Here is a 16734-nt window from a genome sequence, read left to right as displayed (position 1 = left end):
AGCACTCACCTCCCCGGCAACGGCTCCAGAAAAGAGCTTGATGTCTACTACACAAACTTCTTCTTGTAGACGTTGTTGGGACTCCAAGTGCAGAGATTTGTAGGACAGTAGCAAATTTCCCTCAAGTGGTTGACCTAAGGTTTATCAATCCTTGGAAGGCATAGGATGAAGATGGTCTCTCTCAAACAACCCTGCAACCAAATAACAAAGAGTCTCTTGTGTCCCCAAAACACATAATACAATGGTAATTGTATAGGTGCACTAGTTCGGCGAATAGATGGTGATACAAGTGCAATATGGATGATAGATATAGGTTTTTGTAATCTGAAAATATAAAAACAACAAGGTAACAAGTGGTAAAAGTGAGCGTAAAAGGTATTGCAATGCTAGGAAACAAGGCCTAAGGTTCATAATTTCACTAGTGCAAATTCTCTCAACAATAACAACATAACTAGATCATATAACTATAACATGCAACAAAGAGTCACTCCAAAGTCACTAATAGCGGAGAACAAACGAAGATATTATTGTAGGGTACGAGACCACCTCAAAGTTATCCTTTCTGATCGATCTATTCAAGAGTCCGTAGTAAAATAGCACGAAGCTATTCTTTCCGTTCAATCTATCCTAGAGTTCGTACTAGAATAACACCTTAAGACACAAATCAACCAAAACCCTAATGTCACCTAGATACTACAATGTCACCTGAAGTATCCGTGGGTATCATTATACGATATGCATCACACAATCTCAGATTCATCTATTCAACCAAGACAAAGAACTTCAAAGAGTGCCCCAAAGTTTCTACCGGAGAGTCAAGACGAAAACGTGTGCCAACCCCTATGCATAAGTTCACAAGGTCACTGAACCCGCAAGTTGATCACCAAAACATACATCAAGTAGATCATGTGAATATCCCATTGTCACCACAGATAAGCACATGCAAGACATACATCAAGTGTTCTCAAATCCTTAAAGACTCAATCCGATAAAATATCTTCAAAGGGAAAACTCAATCCATTACAAGAGAGTAGAGGGGGAGAAACATCATATGATCCAACTATAATAGCAAAGCTCACGATACATCAAGATTGTGCCAAATCAAGAACACGAGAGAGAGAGAGAGATCAAACACATAGCTACTGGTACATACCCTCATCCCCTAGGGTGAACTACACCCTCGTCTTCATGGAGAGCCCCAGTATGATGAAGATGGCCATCAGTGAGGGATCCCCCCTCCGGAAGGGTGCCGGAATAGGGTCCCGATTAGTTTTTGGTGGCTACAGAGGCTTGCGGCGGTGGAACTCCCGATCTAGGTTATTTTCTGGAGGTTTCTGTATTTATAGGAATTTTTGGCGTAGGTCTCACGTCAGGGGGGTCTCCGAGCCATCCACGAGATAGGGGGGCGCGCCCAGGGGGTGGGCGCGTCCCCCACCCTCGTGGGAAGCCCGGGACTCTTCTGGCCCAACACTTTTACTCTGGGGGCTTCTTTTGGTCCATAAAAAATCATCAAAAATTGGCACATCAATTGGACTCGGTTTGGTATTCCTTTTCTGTAAAACTCAAAAACAAGGAGAAAACAGAAACTGGCACTGGGCTCTAGGTTAATAGGTTAGTCCCAAAAATCATATAAAATAGCATATAAATGCAAATAAAACATCCTAGATGGATAATATAATAGCATGGAACAATCAAAAATTATAGATACGTTGGAGACGTATCACAAAGGAAAGTAAAAACAAAACGCCACCGAGAGCCATCCACTTAAAAAAATCACGTCTGATGTGCTTCTTCAGTCGCGCCACCGGCCCCCTCTTTGACCCAGTTCACTCCATCCCCCAGCCACCATCACGGGAGAAAGTTTATTTTCCCCTCGCGCTGCCAGGGGATTGAAGAAGCATGGCATCGAATCCAACACCGATGATGGCTGCTTGTCCAAGTGATTTTCAGATAAGAAACTGCATGTTCTAGAGGCAGAGCATTTAAATCAACATGCACTTTGCAAACATGGATAATAGAATGTTGAAAATTTTATTCATGGTAAAAAATGCAACTAGCAACAATTTAAAATCATTCTAATCAGTATTCATGTATGGCACATCTTCATATGATGCAAAGTCAAAAAGATATGTTATTTTCAAAATGCCAAGACAATGTTGAGTGTGCGAAAAACTGGGTAAACTATAGACGATACTTTGGCAAGTGTTAGATATTTTTCAACTGCACCAGTTGGAATCAAACCCGGGAAGGACAACTTTTGGGTGAGAGGGCAACAACCACTGGGCTACTGCGGTATTTTTGAAAGAATGAAGGCATCTTCCCCGGCTCCGGTTCTTTCCCGTCCGTGTGCAATCGCCGTGGCGCCGCCATATGCTGCCGTATGCCGTTGTCAAAAAATGAGAGGAATCCTAAGAGGACTGTACGCCGAGAGGCTGACATTGGGGACCCACCAGGTCTAAGGCCATACGCAAGCAAGTGCCTCATTGGAAAAAAAGCTTCATCCTAATTGTATACTCACGTTGGGGCCCACGTGTTTATCAACCTAGACAATAAACAAAATATATTTCCAACGATGATTGTCACCGGGGAGCTTTCCTTCATGGTTATCGGGGATCTAGCTGGTATCATTTTTTCAGAGGGCGAACAAGTATCAGCTAGGCCTAGGTTTTGGTTTTGAACATGCATAGCCCATGACATACCGACATAGTGGTTTCAACTTATTTTTGTGAGGTCCATCATGTAAGTACCGTCCTATGGGCCTCCAGCGTAGGTTTTCCTTTTTCGTAAACATCAGCAGCCCAAAGTATTTTTTATATAAAACACAGATCTGTGTTCTATTTATCTATATATAAGAATAATAATGCAGTGTCCAATTTATGTTTTCTCATGTAACCACATTGTATATATTTATATTATTACTATTATTGTATATTTAATAGAAACTTATATATACATTGTAAAAACATCCCAAGTCTTATAAACTTATAAAATTAAATGTTTAACAGAAGTTGGCAAGGAAAATCCTGGTTGTTTTTGACTCTCAGGCACGGAAAATCCTGGTGATTGTGTACAAAACCTTGCGAAGATTTTAAGGACCAATGTAATTGTAACACACTCATTTTTCTTTTGTGCAATAACTCGCTAATTTGTTTATTTTATATATAATAAAATGTGTAGCTCTGGTTTATTTTTTGATATTAATTGCTTTATCTAACCTGCATTAAATATAGAACAAGCCCAGCTAATTCGTGTATTTCAAGAAAGTGCAAATGGGCTGTGATTTCTTAGAAAAATTAAATTGGTCACATTGACTCTAAATTCTTTGTTCACCCAGCCCAGCAAATGGACTTTAAATTCTAGAAAACATGTGTTAAATATATGCCATATTTTTGTAGGCTGACATGTGGGCCAATAGGTCGAAGCCTACACAAGGCATTGTCAACTTAGACAACAAATGATTCTGACATCCACAACAATTGGATTTATATCCAACGGCCGACATGCACCTTCAATCCCTTGTCTTGTTCATCCAGCATCGCAAGGACCGCTTGCTCCGGCCTCCGGCGGCTAGCAGCTTTGCTTATCACGCATCTCTGCGAAGCACTACCCCGCCGCCGGCCAGGCTATCCCTTCACCCCTCCACACCTCCAGTTATTCTCCACCGACTGCAGCCCCATGCCGCACCAGAACCAGTTATAACCCTTGTAATCCCCTCAGCGTGGGCATCCACTAATTTGGCTTTGCCGGCTCCGAGTCGTTCCCTTCCTGGGCCTCGCCGTCGTCCACTTTGTTGGTGCTCTCGGCGCGGCATGGTCAACAAACGACAGCCGAGGGATTTAAGTGGAGAGGCTCACATTAGGGATCCACACAAGCAAGTGCCTCCTTATTACATGAAAAAATGATTGTTCCTGCTGACAGCTAGGACCCACTAGCAAAATCTTCGCATGGAAGGAAGTCCCTCCTTATTATGTGAAATAAACTATTCCTCCTGATGACAGCTGGGACCCATCAGATTTGGTGGCTGACTTGTGGGCCTACTAAGCTAACGCGTTCTTAGGGCTTTGTCAACTTAATCAACAAAGGATTCTAGTAGCTGGACCATTGGATGTTAATCCAACAGCCGTGTTGCTTCTTCAACCTCTAATCTTCTGGCTCCAGCCGCACAAACCAGCGCCAGCGGAACCGCCTGCTCCTGCCTCCTATGGGCGGCAGTGCTTCCGGGCAGGGCTCACCGCCCCACCCTAACCCCGCCGCTCGTCAGCCCTTCCATCTACTCACCCACACCCCGTGTTATTCTCCGGCGACGGTAGTCTCACATCGCAGCGGAACCAGTGAACTCTCATACTCCCCTCCGCGTGGGCATTCACTGCCTCGTGTTCCTCGGCTCTGCATCGTTCCCTTAGTAGGCCTCACCATCGTCCACCGCCGTTTTGCTCTCACCGCGGTGTGGTAAACATTGTCAATGTAGGGCAGCCAACGGAAGGCGACTGTACATAGTGAGGATGATAGCTGGACCCACCAGATACATGTTCGCACGCAAAGAAGTGCCTCCTTATTACGCGCCAAAAAATGATTCCTCCCCCTGACATCTGGGACCCACCACATATATCTTTGCATGCATAGGAGTGCCTCCTTATCCTCCCTGACAGCTGGGACCCACCCGGTCAAACCATATATAGGGTTATCTGTCTGGTTGCGAACGTCTACATATGTACTAGTTGATCGGTCTCTCTGCAAGGATGAACCACGGGCGAGTAAGTAGCGACACGTTGATACATCTCCAACGTATCCATAATTTGTGAAGTGTTCATTCCATGTTTATAATACTTTTACATGATTTGGTATGATTTGATTAGAACTAAACCGGACTGATGTTGTTTTCAGCAGAACTACAGCGGTGTTGTTTTCATGCAGAAATAAAAGTTCTCGGAATGCGCTGAAAACCAACACAATATATTTTTGGAAAATAAAAAAATTACTAGAACAAAAAGCTACTAGAGTGGAGTCCCGAGGCCACCACGAGGGTGGAGGGCGCCCCCTGCCTTGTGGACTCCCTGTGGGGCCCCCTGACATGAAACCTATGCCAACCCCTCCTATAAATCCAGAAAACCCCAGAATAGAAGAGAGATCGGAAGTTCCGTCGCCGCAAGCCTCTATAGCCACGAGAAATCAATCTAGGCCCTCTCCGGCAACCTACCGGAGGGGGCCATCATCACTGGAGGCCATGGGGGAGGATCTCGGAGGGGCCATCATCCCTATTAAGGCCAAGGATTAGAGGGAGAACCTCTCCCCATCCAGGGGGAGTCCAAGGAGGAGGAAGTGCAAGGGGGGCCAGAGTGCCATAGGGAGGGGAATCATCGCCGCGGTGATCGTCTTCATCAACATCACCATCATCATCACCATCCTCATCACTTTTACGCGGTCCACTCTCCCGCACCCCGCTGTAATCCCTACTTGAACATGGTGCTTTATTCCACATATTATGATCCAATGATGTGTTGCCATCCTATCATGTTTTGAGTAGATATCATTTGTCTTTGGGTTGATTGATGATCTAGATTGGTATGAGTAGTATGTTTTATTTTAGTGTTGTCCTATTGTGCCCTCCGTGTCGTGCAAGCATGAGGGATTCCCCTTGTAGGGTCTTGCAATATGTTCATGATTCACTTATAATGGGTTGCTTGAGTGACAGAAGCATAAACCCGAGTAAGGGGGTTGTTGCGTATGGGATAAAGGGGACTTCATGCTTTAATGCTATGGTTGGGTTTTACCTTAATGATCTTTAGCAGTTGCGGATGCTTGCTAGAGTTCTAATTATAAGTTCATATGATCCAAGAAGAGAAAGTATGTTAGCTTATGCCTCTCCATCATATGAAATTGTAATAGTGATTACCGGTCTTGTTAACAATTGCCTAGGACAATTCCGCACATCGACCCATCATTATTCCACACTCGCTATTTATAATATTTAGCAATATATTATAGCTTTATGTTAACAACACCTACTTTTATATTTTAGCTCTCCAATACCATGCAAAGTTATCCTCTTCATACCCACAACATAGTTTTATTTCTCGTTTCTAGTTGGAAGGAAACGTTCGGTGTACGTAGAGTCGTATCAGTGGCAGATATGACTTGAGAGAATACTGATATTACCTTTAGCTCCTTATGGGTTCAACACTCCATACTTATCAGTTCCACCTTTGGAAATTGCTACGATGATTCACTGCACTTGGGGATTATCAAGCTCTTTTCTGGCGCCGTTGCCGGGGAGGTATAGCATGGGGTTGATATTCTCATGTGTGCTTGTTTGCTTTCTTCACTAAGTAGTTTTTGTTTTCCCTTTTTGTTTTGCTTAGTTCTAGGTGAAACATACAATTTTTTTTTAAAACAATGACAATACAAAAAAAATTACTTGCCTCTTAAGCCTAAAAAGTTTTTTCAAAAAGAGAAGTGATTGGAAAGTTATGCATTGGAGAAGTGAGGGTCGACCTTGAACACTTGTGTTCATGCTCATGGAAACAATGTAGAATTTTTCATGGAAGTTTCTCAGAAATAATTATCCCCTTGTATATATCCATTGTATTACAAAAATAATGTGCCAAGCTTTGGTTTTAGGATGATTAGATTGCTTCTTTACTATGTGCAGTGCAAAAACAGAAACATTGCCTATAGCGCGTGAATTTGCATTTTTTACTGGCAAGTCAAATGTGTCTGAAACTTTTTGCACAATACTTCTATACAATTTTTTTAAAATTATCATTTTTTTTGAATTTTTGGAGTTACAAAAGTATATGAAATTTCCAGATTACTACAGATTGTCCTGTTTTTGACAGATTCTGTTTTCTATGTGTTGTTCGCTTATTTTGATGAATCTATGGGTAGTATCAGGGGGTATGAACCATGGTGAAGTTGGAATACAGCAGATATAGTGCTAATATGAAATTGGAATGATTTTACAACAGTACCTAAAGATAGTGATTTGCTTTATTATACTAACGGATCTCATAAAGTTTTTGTTAAGTTTTGTGTGGATGAAGTGTTCGGAGAACGAGGAGTTACCAATGTGAGAAAAATAAAGAGAGGCAAGAGTTCAAGCTTGGGATGCCCGAGGCACCCCAAGTAATTACTTCAAGGATACTCAAGCATCTATGCTTGGGGATGCCCCGGTGGGCATCCCATCTTTCTTCTTCAAAAGTTATCGGTATACCTCGGTTTTTGTTTTGTTCACATGATTTGTGCCCTTGGTCTTTTTATTTTTCTTTAAGAACCATGCTAGTATGAGATAGCCCTTCATTGATTTATAGAATGCTTCATGCGCTTCACTTAAATATTTTGAGTATGGTTTTATAGAATGCTTCATGTGCTTCACTTATATATTTTGAGCTTGGATATTGGTTAATCTATATAAATTGTAGAATGCTCCATGAACTTCACATATATCTTTTGGAGTATGAATAAGACTATCATTGAAAGTGGGTTTGGAAGAGTGTCAACTTTAGGAAGTAGTGATCCCACTATTTTCGAGGGTGTTGAATCTTAGTATGATATTTATGAAACTGGATTTGGAGAGGTCTTGACTTTAGTTAGTGATGATTCCACTATTTTGGAAGAGGTTCAATGTGATTATGAGAACAAAGTTGCTATCTATGATTGTTATTGTGATGACATGTATGCTATAAGGGAATATGTTAACCATGAAACTTGTGATCATGATTTTAATTTTCAATTGGATTTTGCCTCAAAGGACAGTTATTTTGTTGCGTTTGCTCCCACTATTCCGACTGAGAAGAATTTTGCTTATGTGGAGAGTAGTAAATTTCTATGCTTGTACATCATCAAAAGAATGCTTTATGTGATGGTTGTATTGTTTAATTCATTCATGATGCTACTGAAAATTATCATGAGGGAGGAATATATGCTTGTAGGAGTTGCAATAATACCAACTTTCCCCTCTATGTGCTTAACGTTTTGAAGTTATACTTGTTTTGCCTTCCTATGCTAGTTGATTCTTGTTCCCATAAGTTGTGTCGGCGTCTTGGACTTGGGGGTACCCAGTCCTGCCTACCTGCGGCCCACCATGTGGCTCCATCGACGGCCTGGTATGACCCAGCTTCAAAACAACACAGCAAGACCCTCGCGAGGGGCCAAGCCTCGCGAGGCGGACGACGCCAAGACCCCCGAAGGAGTTGGCCTCCTCAGGAGCGTTCCTGAGGGGCGGAGAGATCTATGCAGCTACCTCATGAGGCTCAGCTGATGTGAGCTATGACGACCAAGGCCAGACGGGCGCCAGGCGGGCGCAGAAGAGCGGGTTTCCTCTTTGGTGCAAGGGAGGCAAACCACAAGCGCGGAGTCCCGAGGAATCAGCCAAAGGTTTCCATTCTGGTGCAACGAGACCAAGACCGCCAGGACGGCAGGACGTAGGTCATCACTGAGCAAACCGTAGCGTCACGGCAAGAGGCTTTTCGCAGGCGAAGACTACTTTTATCAGGATAGACTATACTACTTGTCCCCTTTCAAATCCCGCCGTTGTTGAATCCCTTCGCGCTCATATTTGGGAGGAGGACCAAGGCATTATATATAGGGCTTAGCCACCACCATAGAGGAGGACCAAAAAAAACCCAGAACAAGTAGAGCACCACACCAGCTCAAGAACACCTCACCTCCCAAGGCTTGTTCATCCTTGTAACTAGTTCATCCATAGCCCCTCGAGGCAATCCACCACACCACACTAGAGTAGGGTATTACACCACAACGGTGGCCCGAACTAGTATAAATCTCCGTGTCTTTGTGTCTCTGTGAACTCTTCGCGCTAGGCTAGCGAGGATCGCGAGTAGGTAGGCTGGGCATGTTGAGATCTCCGCACGCACCCTAGTGTTCGAACCTCTCACGGGTTGCCGGATCCCGAAATCCGACATTTGGCGCGCCAGGTAGGGGTGCGTCGGATCCTCTCTTCTGTCGTTCGATCCGCCTCTGCTCCGACATCTCCATGGCCGACGCGCACAGGGCACGCGCCGAGCGTCCGGCCGCAGTCGCTGCCCGCGTCGCTCAGACGGCTCCGGAGGGTCACGGTTGCACCCGCCGCGCTCCTTCTCCGGTGGCCAATGCCGCCACAGGCCCTGCCGGCCACGAGTAGCAAGCTTCATCGCTGCACCCGTCGGTGCGCCGTGATGGCCGCACCACTACTCTGTCGTCACCTCAGCAGCTTCGTCATCCCACGTGCGCCGCGGCCAGGTGGACGTGTAGGCCGCCCTCCTCATGGCGCGGGATCTTCTTCGCTACCGTCTCGTGGGTGATCTCTACAAGGAGTGGCTCAAGCGCATCACTGAGCTCATCAGCGTCGCGCACGGGGGCTCCGAGGGGCCGGCTCGCTCGCTGCCTCAGCAACCACCTGTAGCGGGTGACGTCGCGCACGGGGCTCCCCTCCACCTCCGTCCAAGGGCTCCATCGTCGAGCCAAGGCGTATGGCTCCGCGGCATGACCCGCAGCGCCCGGCGCCGGCTCGAGATGACGTGAGCTTCCAGGTGGTGCAACACCCCCAAGGAGAAGCGCGCGTGCTTCCAGCGCCCCCACCAGGCTCGCGAGCCGCCATAGGAGGTGGCAGTGCGCGTGCATCAAGACTACGTGCGTTCACTGCAGAGCTCCGCAACATCGTCTGGCCAAGCAAATTCAAGCCTGACATGCCTCCACGCTACGACGGCACCGCAGACCCTGCCGAGTTTCTACAGCTCTACAAGCTGAGCATCGAGGCGGCCAATGGCGACGAGAAGATCATGGCAAACTGGTTTACGATGGCCCTCAAGGATGGCGCATGTTATTGGCTCCTGAACCTGACCGAGGGGTCGGTTTCTTCCAGGGAGGAGATGCACGGATGCTTCATCGCCAACATCCAGGGCACACGCGGCCGTCCATCGGCCGCGGGCGACCTGTGACGCGTCAAGCAGCAACCTGGGGAAACCCTGCATAAATACATCCAGCTCTTCAATAATGTTCGCCTCAAGATCCCCAGTGTCGGGACAAGGCCATCATCTCTGCATTCACCGATGGCGTCCACGACGTCAAGATGAAGGAGGATCTCGCCATCCACGAGGACCTCTGCACTGCTCTGGAGATGTACAACATGGTGAACAAGTGTGCGATGGCTGAGGAGGGACGCCTCTCCCTTCTCGAGCTCCCTGATACTGATCCAGAAGACAAGAAGACCAAGACCAAGGACACGAAGCACAAGGGGCCAGCCGTGCTTGCGGCAGAGCCAGAAACCGAGCGCGGCTGCGACACCCCAAGTCATCCAAGGGCAAGCGGCCGTTCTGCGCCTTCCACAACATCTACAGCCACAACACCAGCGACTGCCAGGAGCTGAGGGCTCTCCGCGACGGGCGCCTCGGTCGACGCCCCGAGGGCAACGATCAAGGCTACGGTTGCGGAGGTGGCCGAGGCGGAGGCTGCTGGGATGGACGTGACCGTCACCGGGTGTGGCGCGACCAGCCTCATGAGGATCGCTGGCAGGACCAGCCTCGCAAGGGCAACTGGAGGGAGCAGCCTCGTGAGGACCGCCCTCAGGGCAATGCAGCCTTGCCTCCTCTACCTCCGCCACCAAGAAGGAACGAAGATCACCACCAGGACGAGGGGGCTGGGGGCTTCCAGGAGCCGCGGGCCATCTCCTGCATCTTGGGCGGCTCACAAGCCCCAGCTTCCGATCATGTCTTCAAGCAGTTTGCGCGCGAGGTCAATGCAGCACTCCCCAAGCTTGAGGCAACTCGCCCCCTCAAGTGGTCCAAGTGCGCCATCATCTTTGACTCCTCAGACCGGCTCAAGTGCGCGACCACCACAGGTGTGCTCCCCATGCTCTGCTCCCCCGTCATCAGCAATGTAACCGTCACCAAGACTCTCATTGATGGCGGAGCAGGGCTCAATGTTCTCTCCGTCCAGACATTCGACAGACTCCAGGTGCCATACTACAAGCTGCACCCCACCAAGCCATTCTCAGGAGTAACCGATGGGTCAACAAACCCGATCGGGCAAGTTCGCCTTCCAGCCACCTTCAGCGAGCGCAACAACTACTGCACCGAGCTCATCGACTTCGATGTCATCGACATCCGCCTGCCCTACAACGACATCCTAGGGTACCCAGCACTGGCCAAGTTCATGGAGGCCACACACCACGGCTACAACATCCTCAGGATGCCAGGAAGCAGCGGCATCATCACGGTCGCCTGTCAGGAAAAGGATGTGGTGTGCTCCCTCGAGCACGCTTTCTAGGCTGCAGCAGTTGAGAACCCAGAAGATGAAGATGGCGCCCTCCATCCTGAGGTCGCCCCCGAGACGAAGAAGCTGCAGCTGGGCCTGGAACTCGTGAGGAAGCATCACCCGAGGATGTAGCGCTGATCCTCGCGTCTCTAGACGCGGCGCCTCACCCATCGCATAGGAAGGCGTGCCTGGTGCCCCTTTCAGGCTAGGCTCGGCAGCTCTCCTCTGGAGGGCCTCAGACCTAGCCCATGTCATGAGAGTGGCGCTCGGGCACCATGTGGAGGCGCTCTTCAGAGCAGCTTCCTAGGAGAAGGCAGCAGGCGTGAGGCACCAGGCGTTCAGGACTTCACCAGCGAGGCGATCCAGGAGTTTCAGGAAGGAATGGTTCTGGAAGGCGATCGTCGCCTGCCGCAAGGCGGAGCTCGCTGCCCTAGCGAGGGTAAGGAGTTTTGCGTCTGCATCGACATCCCTCGGCTCAACAGGGCCATGTCTCGGCAGCTTATGTGGCCGTCTCGTGTCGGCCGACGCGAGGGACCGCCTCACAGCTACGTCCGCTGCCTTTCGGCCTGGTGGGCGCAACTGAGGCGTTCCAACGCTGCATGAGGGACGCTCAGGCGGCCCGCGAAGCCAGGCACCAGGCGATCTTGGTGGAGATGGAGGAGCACCTTCAGGAGCCTCCCGGTCTGTCCGAGACTCCCGATGCCCGGCATCGGAGCGGCTTATGAGGAATGGCTTTAGTAGTGCATGCTTTTTGGCTACTTCAACAACTCTTCAACAACGGTACGAGGTGACATCTCCCTAGTTCATTCAGTTTTGGGGAGCCCATCAGGCTGCATCATCCCTGGTCCATGTGGGTCTGTCCCTATGGCGTGTATTGTTTTGCACTCACTAGGATTATCTAATCGTTTCCGTGAATCTATCTATGATTGTCACCTGTGACCTCCGCCTCACGGCCCTGATGCATCTAACTAGCGCCATTTCTGCATAAGACACACATTGGCATGGCGCTTGTGTTTAGGTCCGTCCCTGCAATGCTGATAAACCCGGGGATCGAGCTCTGGTTCGCGACCCGCTTCACATACACCACCTCGCAGGGTCCTCGGTGCCTCCACCTCATGCTTGGAGCTCTCGGCCTGCTTTGTCATCTGACTTGCAGGATCATTCTACGATGAGCCAAGGGTTGGCCCGGATGACCATTATATGGCCTCGCGAGTCACCTGGGGGGCTCCCGAGCATCACGCCTCAGGAGCTCCTACGGGCTCTCCAGCCCTCACCCCCTAGCCTTGACCACGTCATCGTAACCTGGCATACCAGCAGCGGCTGAGCTCGCTTGAGGGCCGGATGCCGAGGACGTAGAGCACCTTGGCAAGCGAGGCAGGAGGATGGCCAAGAGGGACTGCGCCTAATGGCACCACAGGTGCGACGGCAAGCATTGCCTCTCCGACGGGCTCAGACCGCAGAAGATAAGTTTCAGCTCGCTACCGCACTAGTTTCGCTCCACACGCCTCACTCCACAGTTCCACTTGGGCGTTTCAACTCTCTGCATAGCTGCTTGCATGCCAAGGGGGACCTCGTGAGCATCGCATCTCACGAGCTCTCACCGGACCTTGGGCCGCTCACCTCCTAGCCTTGATCACGGCATCATGACCTGGCATACTAGCGACGGCTGAAGCCTGCCTGGGGACTGGGTCCTACCGGCGTAGAGCGCCATGTTGTCTAGGGAAGAGAAAAGGGGGGGGGGACTTAGCCGGATTGGGATATGCGCGTCCATTACAAAGCCAAAGGGAGTAACAATACTATTGGATACATCTCGGTCTTTACAAGCCCCACGGGGGCTGATTTTTGTCTCGCGCAGGAGAAACAACTACAGGGCCTCGTGGAGGCGCTGACGACACCGGGCGGCAGCCGCAGCAGCATTCCTCCCCTAACGGGAGCTCGGCGGCACGTAGCTGTCGTCGCTCAACTCTGGAGAATTGCCGGGCTCAGGAAAGTGACTGGATTCCCAGGAGTCGTCGCTGCTGCTCGACAAAGCGCTGAAGGGAGCAGCTACACATCTAGCGCCCATCACGGTGTCCCTCGAGCTATCTCCTCCGGGGCAGCACTCCAGCCGCTCACCCCGCTCATTGAAGACCTTGAAGAACAAGGTGGTCGCGTCGTCATACTCGAAGTGGATCGCCAGGGCTCCCTCTACTCGGCAAGCCCTGGCGACCTCGCCCCATCCTCGCTTCATGAAGACGTCTCCCGATGACACCACCTCGACCTCAGCACCGGTGGCTAGGCTGCTGCACCCAGCGTGCTGCAGCCACAGCTCTGTCGGTCCCCTCGGAGGCAGTTCGCTGGCGAAGAACCACGGGAGTCAGATCCAGTTATTGGGAGGCATCACCTCCCACACCACGAACTCGCGCGGGCTATCTTCGGCGTGAGTCCGTGGCGCGGCTGGTAGGGCAATGGTGGCCCTGCCACCCTTGCGAGGCGCTGCTCGACGGCGCCCTCCTTTACCTTGTGCTCGGGCATACAAGGGGAGGGGGAAGCCAGGTGGATGCCGCGATTGCCAAGGCCTGGCCACCTCTCGCCTCGTGCCAGCATCACCATGGAGGTGGAGTCGCTTCTTTGGCGGGAGAGGGTGCAGCTCCTCCCTAGGGGCCTTCCCTTTCTCTATCGCAGAGAACCTCCTGATCAGCGCCATGGGAGCAAGACGGAGGCGAAAGAAGCGAGGAGGAGCAAGACGAAAGAGAAATTAGCAAGGGCTCCACCCGCTCGCACGTTTATAGCCGGGAGAAGGTAAATCGTCGGCCTCCCACGATTTCTAGTAATGATGACCCTTTCTGCATGCAGCATGCAGTTGTCAAGTTGAGCAGTTGCTGAGGCAGCATGGGGAAATGGATTCGCCCATGTCCAATCAATTGCCACGTGTGATCGAGGCCGCAGGCATTTAGGGCCCGTGGCGCACCACACTTGCCCTTTGGCTTCGCCTGGAAGCCAAGTCCGAGCGCGTCTTGGGCCCGGGGGCTACTCTTGGTGTCCTAGACTTGGGGGTATCCTATCCTGCCTGCCTGCGGCCCACCACGTGGCTCCATCGACGGCCTGGTACGGCCCAGCTTCAACAACAACACATCAACACCCTCGCGAGGGGCCAAGCCTCGCAAGACGGACAACGCCAAGACCCCCGAAGGAGTTGGCCTCCTCAGGAGGGCTCCTAAGGGGCGGAGAGATCTATGCAGCTACCTCATGAGGCTCAGCTGACGTGAGCCATGACGACCAAGGCTAGGCGGGCGCCAGGCGGGTGCAGAAGCGCAGGTTTCCTCTTTGGTGCAAGGGAGCCACAGGCGCGGAGTCCCGAGGAATCAACCAAAGGTTTCCATTCTGGTGCAACGAGACCAAGACCGCTAGGACGACAAGACAGAGGTCATCACCGAGCCCACCGTAGCGTCACGACCAGAGGCTTTTCGTAGGCGAAGACTACTTTTATCAGGATAGACTGTACTAATTGTCCCCTTTCAAATCCCGCCGTTGTTGAATCCCTTCGTGCTCATATTTGGGAGGAGGATCAAGGCACTATATATAGGGTTTAGCAACCACCATAGAGGAGGACCAAAAAAACCCAGAACAAGTAGAGCACCACACCAGTTCAAGAACACCTCACCTCCCGAGGCTTGTTCATCCTTGTGACTAGTTCATCCATAGCCCCTCGAGGCAATCCACCACACCACACTAGAGTAGGGTATTACACCACAACAGTGGCCCGAACTAGTATAAATCTATGTGTCTTTGTGTCTTTGTGAGCTCTTCGCGCTAGGCTAGGGAGGATCACGAGTAGGCAGGCTAGGCAGGTTGAGATCTCCGCACGCACCCCAGTGTTTGAACCTCTAACGGGTTGTCGGATCCCGAAATCCGACAAGGTTTTGCTCACAAAATCCCTAGGCATAGGAAGTGGGTTAGACTTGAATGTGATAGTCATATGCTTCATGATGCTCTTGTTATGTTTTCATTCTTATCTTTGATCTAAGCATCATTGAAATCATCATGCCTAGCTCAATGGCATTAAAGAAAAACGCTTGTTGGGAGACAACCCAATATTTATGCTTACTATTTTTGTGTGTTCACATGATTAAGATACTGTAGTAATCATGTTTTATAGCTTTTGTTACAATAAAGTGCCAAGTAAGACCTTCGGGATGGCTTACGGTGATAGTTGATTTGATCTTGCCAAAAATCAGAAACTTTTGTGCCCAGTAAATTAGTTTTGACAATTGACAAAAACGTGCTTTTGATATGATTCTTTTTGCTATGGATTAGTACACAGATTTCTCTAGTTTTCCTAGTTTTGCTGGTTGTTTGGAGTAGCAGAAGTAGGGTTGCTGTTTAGATCATTATAGACTATTCTATTTCTGGCAGATTCTGTTTTCAATGCATAGTTTGCTTGTTTTCTAGTTTCTATGGATTATATTTCTCATTGTAAATTTTATAAATGATATGGTACAATAGGAATTGTGTGAGAACAATTATGAATCTTGTCTTTGACAGTACCAAAGTGAATGACATGCTCTTCATCATACTAACCCATCTCACGAAGTTCTGTGAAGTTTTGTGTGATTGAATTTTTCAATTTTTGGGTTAGATATCGATATAAGGAGAATAACGAGTGGAAAGACCCAAAGCTTGGGGATGCCGAAGGCAGCCAAGGTAATATTCAAGGAAGACTCAAGCGCCTAAGCATGGGGATGCCCCGGAAGGCATCCCCTCTTTCGTCTTCAAAACCATCGGTATACCTTACCTTACTCGGAGCTATATTTTTATTCGTCACATGATATGTGTTTTGCTTGGAGCGTATTTTCAATTTGCCTTTCTTTTTTGAATAAAATCATTGGATATGAAATCTTGAATGAGATAGAATCCTCCCATGACTAGTTAATTATTTGACAACTCATTGTCCTTCACTTATATCTTTTTGAGTAGTATGACATTTACTCACATGCTTCACGTATATCCTATGAGTAAATGGTTGAATGAACTGAATATCAGAAATCTGAATTTATATATATCTCATACGCTTATACCATGGGGATTAATGACTTCACAAGTAATAAGTATAGGTGGAAAATTTATTGAAAGTTAGCAAACGCAGTATTGGTCACTTGAACAATTCATGAAATAATATTGAAGGAAGAGAGATTTCACATATAAATATATTATCTTGGACATCTTTCGTAATTGTGAGCACTCATTAAAATATGAAAAGCTAAAAAGTTGATGTTGGACAAGGAAGACAACTTAATGGGTTCTGTTTTCCTATATCCAAATAGACGTTATATTGTCTTGGATCATCCAACATGTTGAGCTTGCCTTTACCTCTCATGCTAGCCAAATTCTTTGCACCAAGTAGAAATACTACTTGTGCTTCCAAACACCCCTTAAACCAGTTTTGCCATGAGAGTCCACCATACCTACCTATAGATTTAGTAAGATCCTTCAAGTAAGTTGTCATCA

Source organism: Triticum aestivum, chromosome 2B, assembly GCF_018294505.1.
Source record: "Triticum aestivum cultivar Chinese Spring chromosome 2B, IWGSC CS RefSeq v2.1, whole genome shotgun sequence".
NCBI lineage: Eukaryota > Viridiplantae > Streptophyta > Magnoliopsida > Poales > Poaceae > Triticum > Triticum aestivum.
Note: the sequence above shows the minus strand (reverse complement) of the source record.